The sequence below is a fragment of the Hibiscus syriacus genome, unplaced genomic scaffold (genome assembly GCF_006381635.1).
Source record: "Hibiscus syriacus cultivar Baekdansim isolate YM2019G1 unplaced genomic scaffold, ASM638163v2 tig00111981_pilon, whole genome shotgun sequence".
Taxonomy (NCBI): Eukaryota; Viridiplantae; Streptophyta; class Magnoliopsida; order Malvales; family Malvaceae; genus Hibiscus; species Hibiscus syriacus.
The window spans coordinates 86,172-92,171 of NW_024063227.1; the positions used below are offsets into that span (position 1 = coordinate 86,172).

Here is a 6,000-nt window from a genome sequence, read left to right on the forward strand (position 1 = left end):
AAATATAAAAATAAGAGAGAGGATATCCGAATCCGACCCGCCTTTTGTCATCTATAATATTGGTGTGTATAGATCTATACTTGTCTTAATGCATTTAATGTTACCTAAAATATTTTCCTATTTTAAAGTTGACTTGTACGAGGTAATTGTCTTCTCTACGCGCCAAATTTAACTCTCTTCCCACACTCTTACTAATTAATTTCAGTAATCATGTAGAAAAGGACATTCATTTTTTTAATGTCTTTCCACTCGTGCTAATTATGACATTTTTTTATTTATCTTCTAACGACCTCAAAATTAATTTAAAAGTACATTCTTTGGGACATTTCTCCGTTTGAATAAGAAAATTGACATAAGGATTAGTAGGGATTAAGGATATAAATGATTAAAACGTTCGATCAACGGTTTATAAATAGTTTGTTTATATTTGTTTATTAAGCTAAATAAATAAGTATAAATAAATTTTTTATGTTTATTTAATAAATAAACAAACACAAATATAAATGTGTTCGATTTATTTATAATCATGAACAAGCTTATTTATTAGCTCATTTACTTTTTTCTTTTCCTTTTATTTTTATATTTTAAATATCGATAAAGGTAAGGACTAAATGGAACATAAGGTGAACTTTGGAACTCAATTTGTGAAGTATAAAGAACTTAAGGATTCGTTATATAATTTCACCATTTGTCTTTGGCTTGTAAACAAGGGTGAAAAAAGAGTGTTGGTTGACGGGATGTTCACGAACGTTAAACGAACATGTTCATGAATTTTAAATAAACAAACCCAAACACCTCTAAAAATTAAATAAACGAACATTAACACAATATTGAAAATTAAAACAAACATGAACAGCACATAAATACATTCAAAAATAAACAAAGAAATACAAATATAACTTTATTTTCTCAAACTCGATTCATTTATATCTCTGTTGGAGAGGTTAAACATATACGAGAGCGTTTATTTTATTTAAAAAATGTATTTCAATAATCTAATCATTATAAGTTATAATCTCATTATTCAATTAATATTTTTTTTTAAGATTTTAATCACTTTATTATTAATTGATTAATAACAAATGATATTATATTATTGTATTTATTAAATTAATTTAAATTTTATAGAATATTTTTTAATATATATTATCAATCTTATCATAATTCTAAAAATATTTCGATATATATTTTGAAAATATAAAAAAATATAATATATATATATATATGAAACATACAAAATTCAATGATTAATATAATGAGGACTTATAAGATAATTGCAGATGATATTTTAAAAAAATATATTTTGTGCTCTTAAACTGTCATTTCATGCTGAGAAAATAGCTGTCCGTTCACATTCAAAAATTAAGATTTAATAAGCATTGCAATACGTCATAACTATGATATAGGGCTAATATGCATATACAATATCCAGATTTTAAGCTCGACTAAGACTTACATATTGTGTTGTCTCGACAATTAAACGTCAGCATTGCTAAGCGTGTTTTCCACGCGATCTGGTGTCGGACATCTCTCTTTCTCCACATTTTATCGGACAATAGTGGCGGCGCTAGTAATTAATAAAATTATCTACGATAGAAATTTTACATTTTTACATGTATAATAAAGGTATAGAAATAAAATTGTTTTGTTGCAAAAGCATATTGTATATTATTTTTTAAAATCAGTATTATATTATCCTTTAATTAAAAATATTTTAATTAGCTAAATGATAAGCTGGTTGTGCCTATATAAAGAGCAGCCACTTCACTCCCAGAATCAGAAAGCCGGCGTCTTTCCTTGAAAAGAAGAAAAGATCAGCGTCTCTTTTTCGACAATTTGTCCTGTGCCACCTTGTTTATTATTATTAGACTACTTATAGCTAAACTAACCCAACACCATGAGAAGTGACTTTGAGAGTGTCTGGGTGTTTGCCCTTGCATCGAAATGCAGAGCTTTTTCTCAAGAAACTGAAGAAAGCATTGCATGCTCTATTTTGATCATCGCTCTACTGTGGCAACTTATGGCCCTAGTCTACTGGTCTTACTCCAGTGGTTCAGCTTGGGGCAAATATAGGCTCAAAAAGTGTGCCACTCTCTCTGTTTGTTACAAACCAATACCAGGCCCTAGAGGGTTTCCTTTAATCGGCAGCATGAACCTTATGGCTAGCTCCCTGGCGCACCACAAAATTGCAGCCGCTGCCGAGACATGCAAGGCCAAGAGGCTCATGGCCTTTAGCCTCGGTGATACTCGTGTTATCGTTACGTGCACTTCCGATGTAGCGAGAGAGATTCTCAACAGCTCTGTCTTTGCTGATCGTCCGGTGAAAGAATCGGCTTATAACTTGATGTTCAACAGAGCAATCGGGTTCGCTCCTTACGGAGTTTACTGGCGAACACTGAGAAGGATCGCAGCAACCCACCTCTTTTGCCCTAAGCAAATTAAAGGTTCCGATGAACAGAGGCGCTTGATTGCCTCTGAAATGGTAACGTTATTTTCTAATAAACATAACCCAAGCTTCCACATTCCGGACGTGCTAAAACGAGCCTCGCTAAACAACATGATGGTTTCGATATTCGGACGGAAATATAAACTAGATTGTGCCGATAGTGAAGTCGATGAACTTCGAGCTCTAGTTGATGAAGGGTATGATTTATTAGGGACATTGAAGTTTGAACTGGTCCGATCATCTCCCTTGGCTAGCTGAATTTGACCCTCAAAATATCAGAGCTAGATGCTCAAACCTTGTACCTAAAGTTAACCAATTTGTTAGCCGAATCATATCCCAACACAAAGCTCAAGCTGAGGTTTTCTGTACTTGGTTCGGATCTCAGGCTGGCTCCATTCGGGTCGGGTAGGCGAACATGTCCTGGAAAGAACTTGGGGTTGACCACCGTCACCTTTTGGGTGGCCACCCTTTTGCACGAGTTTGAATGGCAACCGTCCGATCAGAATCCTGTTGACTAGTCCGAGGTTTTGAAGCTATCGTGTGAAATGGCTAATCCTTTGAGTGTTGAACTTCGCCCTAGGCGTAGGTTAAGCCAGTCTCATTACTAGCATAATTAGTCACATGGAAAATGAGATATTAAGACACACCCTATCTTTTCTGTACAGTAAATACGAGTGATGAGAGGGCATGTAATTCAAAGCTCCCTGGTTTTAATTATTACTCTCTTCCCCCGAGTTAAAACAAACTAATGATAGTATTTTTGTTAATTAATTGCTTATATTTTATATTGCATGGACTAAAAGTCTAAAACTTGATGTCTACATAGTTCCACAGGTAAATATTAAACATCCATTAGTTGATAAAGGTAGAGGTCTTGAGTTTTTAAGCACTTAATTATTAATCTATTTGTTTGTGTATTATAATGATTAATTATGATTCTTAGTCATATGCATGTATTGGTTATAATTATGTTTGTGTTGTATTATTAATTCTAATCTTAATCACAACTTAAAGTAATTATTTAAGCTAATTAATTTTAATTTGATTATTATTGTCATTGGAGCAATATACAAGAAACTTAAGATTGAGTGTGCTTAAAAGTTTAATATCCTTAATTTATGAATAATTAGGAGTTTGATTAGTATAGATATTGGATCAAATTATTAAAAAAAAGCAATTATTTAATAACATATATGTCACATCTCTAATTTGGGGCTTAACTGAAAGGTTTGTTTAATATAGAATGAGTGTTGTTTTGATGAATTACTAGTCTATTTCTGCTTAGATATATTGTTTTGGTACTCACATAGTACCATGTTATTGTTAGGTTCTCATCTCGTAGGACCAAGTACTACCAACCGTGAAAAACATAATTCTTAGCTGATGTTATTTATCTGATATAAGTGTGTTCGTTGATTTGTATTATATGTTTACTTTTACATAATGTGTTTTGTGTTCCTATTGTAAATTACACTGGGTTATGTGATTCTTCATTAATGTTATATTATTTATAAATTTGTACGTTCGTGTAAGTTTCTGCATTGAGACTATCTACGAAACAGTCAGGTTCTTCCTCGAGAGTAATGTCTCATCTTATTTCATGTTTTTTGTTATGAGTTCATCTTTGGAGGGTAACGTCCTCATCATGTTTCCCGTTTTCTATTTGGGTTTCTCTTCGAAGGGTAATGTTTCCATCCTGATTATCTGCAACGAAAGGTAAGATCGTAAGAATTTCTATCATGATATTCTGATAATAAATAACTGATTTTACTATTGTTTAAATTGTATATTATATGTTATGTCACCACAAAGTTATATATGTTTTGTAATGAAAATTTGTTGTACTTAGAGGACACATTGAGCCTTATATCACACATTTTAATTTGATTTTTTAGATTTCTCTTATCTTTTGGGCTTCGACTGGTACTTGAAAGACCGAATGTTACCTTATCTTGTTAGATATTGTATGAACATTTTCAAACTTAAACTCTTTGTACAATTTTCTATCAAACTTGGCTTTTTTGTGTGTTTGGGATTTTGAGACATTGTGTTGTTTTATGGAGTTTTTTGAATTCGTTTTTAACTTGCATTGTTTTATTTTATGAGAACTCGAATTATACTTTTGAGTTATATAGATTTTCAGTCACCAGTGTTATAATTTGAATTTGTTTGGGGTTATAATATTTATAAAAGAACTCGGAAAATTTTATGTCTTCTATTAATTTAAATTGTTGTGATTTATGAGATTTGATCGTAACATCTAAATTGAATTTAGGGGTTTTCAATATGTTAATAATAATATATTACTATTGACAGCTATATAGATATATGTTAATATTTATTATATGTGAAAATTTCAACACTTGATATTAATATTGAAAATATTTCAAGAAATTATTATTATTTTAATAGACTACTCATAAAGAAATTTAAAGTCAATGTTATGCAAGAATAAATTTTGAAGGCCAAGGGGTAGGTAGAGGCGTTACCATCTTAATTCCTCCAAACAAATTTTTTAAGTAGAGGAGACCTATTCAAGTACGTGTAAATTACGAATAGATACAACAACAACAAAACTCTATTCACATATGCAATGGGATAAGGGGAGATAGGGTAGTAGGCTGTCCCCAATACCAGGTTGAAAGCAGCTTCCGTGGAAGACCTCTGGCAGTTAGAAAAATTAAAAGTAAAGATAAAAATGCCATGCATGTATAAATAAATAAATAGTTGAAAAGTCTTCATATGTGCGTCTGAAATGTGAAGTAATCCATGCATAAAAATCTCTGCATATAGACAGAAACGTAAGACCTGACTAATATTTAAAAAGAGTAAAACTTGAAGTAAAGGATACACAAAATTCAACAATAGCAAGCAACGAGAAGGAATAAAGTCAAATGTGTTAAAACCTAAACTAAAGCAACACTACTCCGCTACCGTAGTTCTAAGCCTTCATAAATTCCAATGACAAAAACGTATAAAAAGAAGAAGTCATGGAAATTACTACAAATGCATAAAAAGAAGACAGAGATGATATATACCCTATGGATGTGATCTGTACTACTCAGTTACCCTGATCTTAAGTCTCCATACTTTCCTATCAGAGGTCATGTCCTCAGTAAGGGCTAAATCCTTTAAATCAAATCTTAAGCAGTCTTCCCACTTTCGCCTTGGTCGTCCTCTCCTTCTGGCACCGTCGACTGTAATCGACTCCACCTCCTGACCGCGTCCGATTGTTACTTAATTCTATTAGTGGGGCGGATGTCAAATCAAAGCACGTTAATTACATTGCTAATGTTGACCTTAGTTACAATTAAAAAAACATGATTAAAATGACAAGGGTTCAAATGACAATTTGTCCAATTAAAAACATGGTTAAAATTTGTTGATGACAAGGCTAAACCTAAACCCTAAAACTTGGCCCCAAAACATTTAGATATGGCATACAGTATCTGCCCGCATCACATCATCCTACTCACCTTTGCTCGCAAATCATCTTCCTAATCAGAGCAAATACGTGTTCAAATGATTTCAACTCTACTTTAATTCAATATTTA

General features: G+C 32.1%; 1 pseudogene; it reads left to right on the forward strand.

The window, feature by feature from the left end:
• Window positions 1-1,897: 1,897 nt before the first annotated feature.
• On the forward strand, window positions 1,898-2,855 carry LOC120173608 (annotated as a pseudogene).
• Window positions 2,856-6,000: the final 3,145 nt, after the last annotated feature.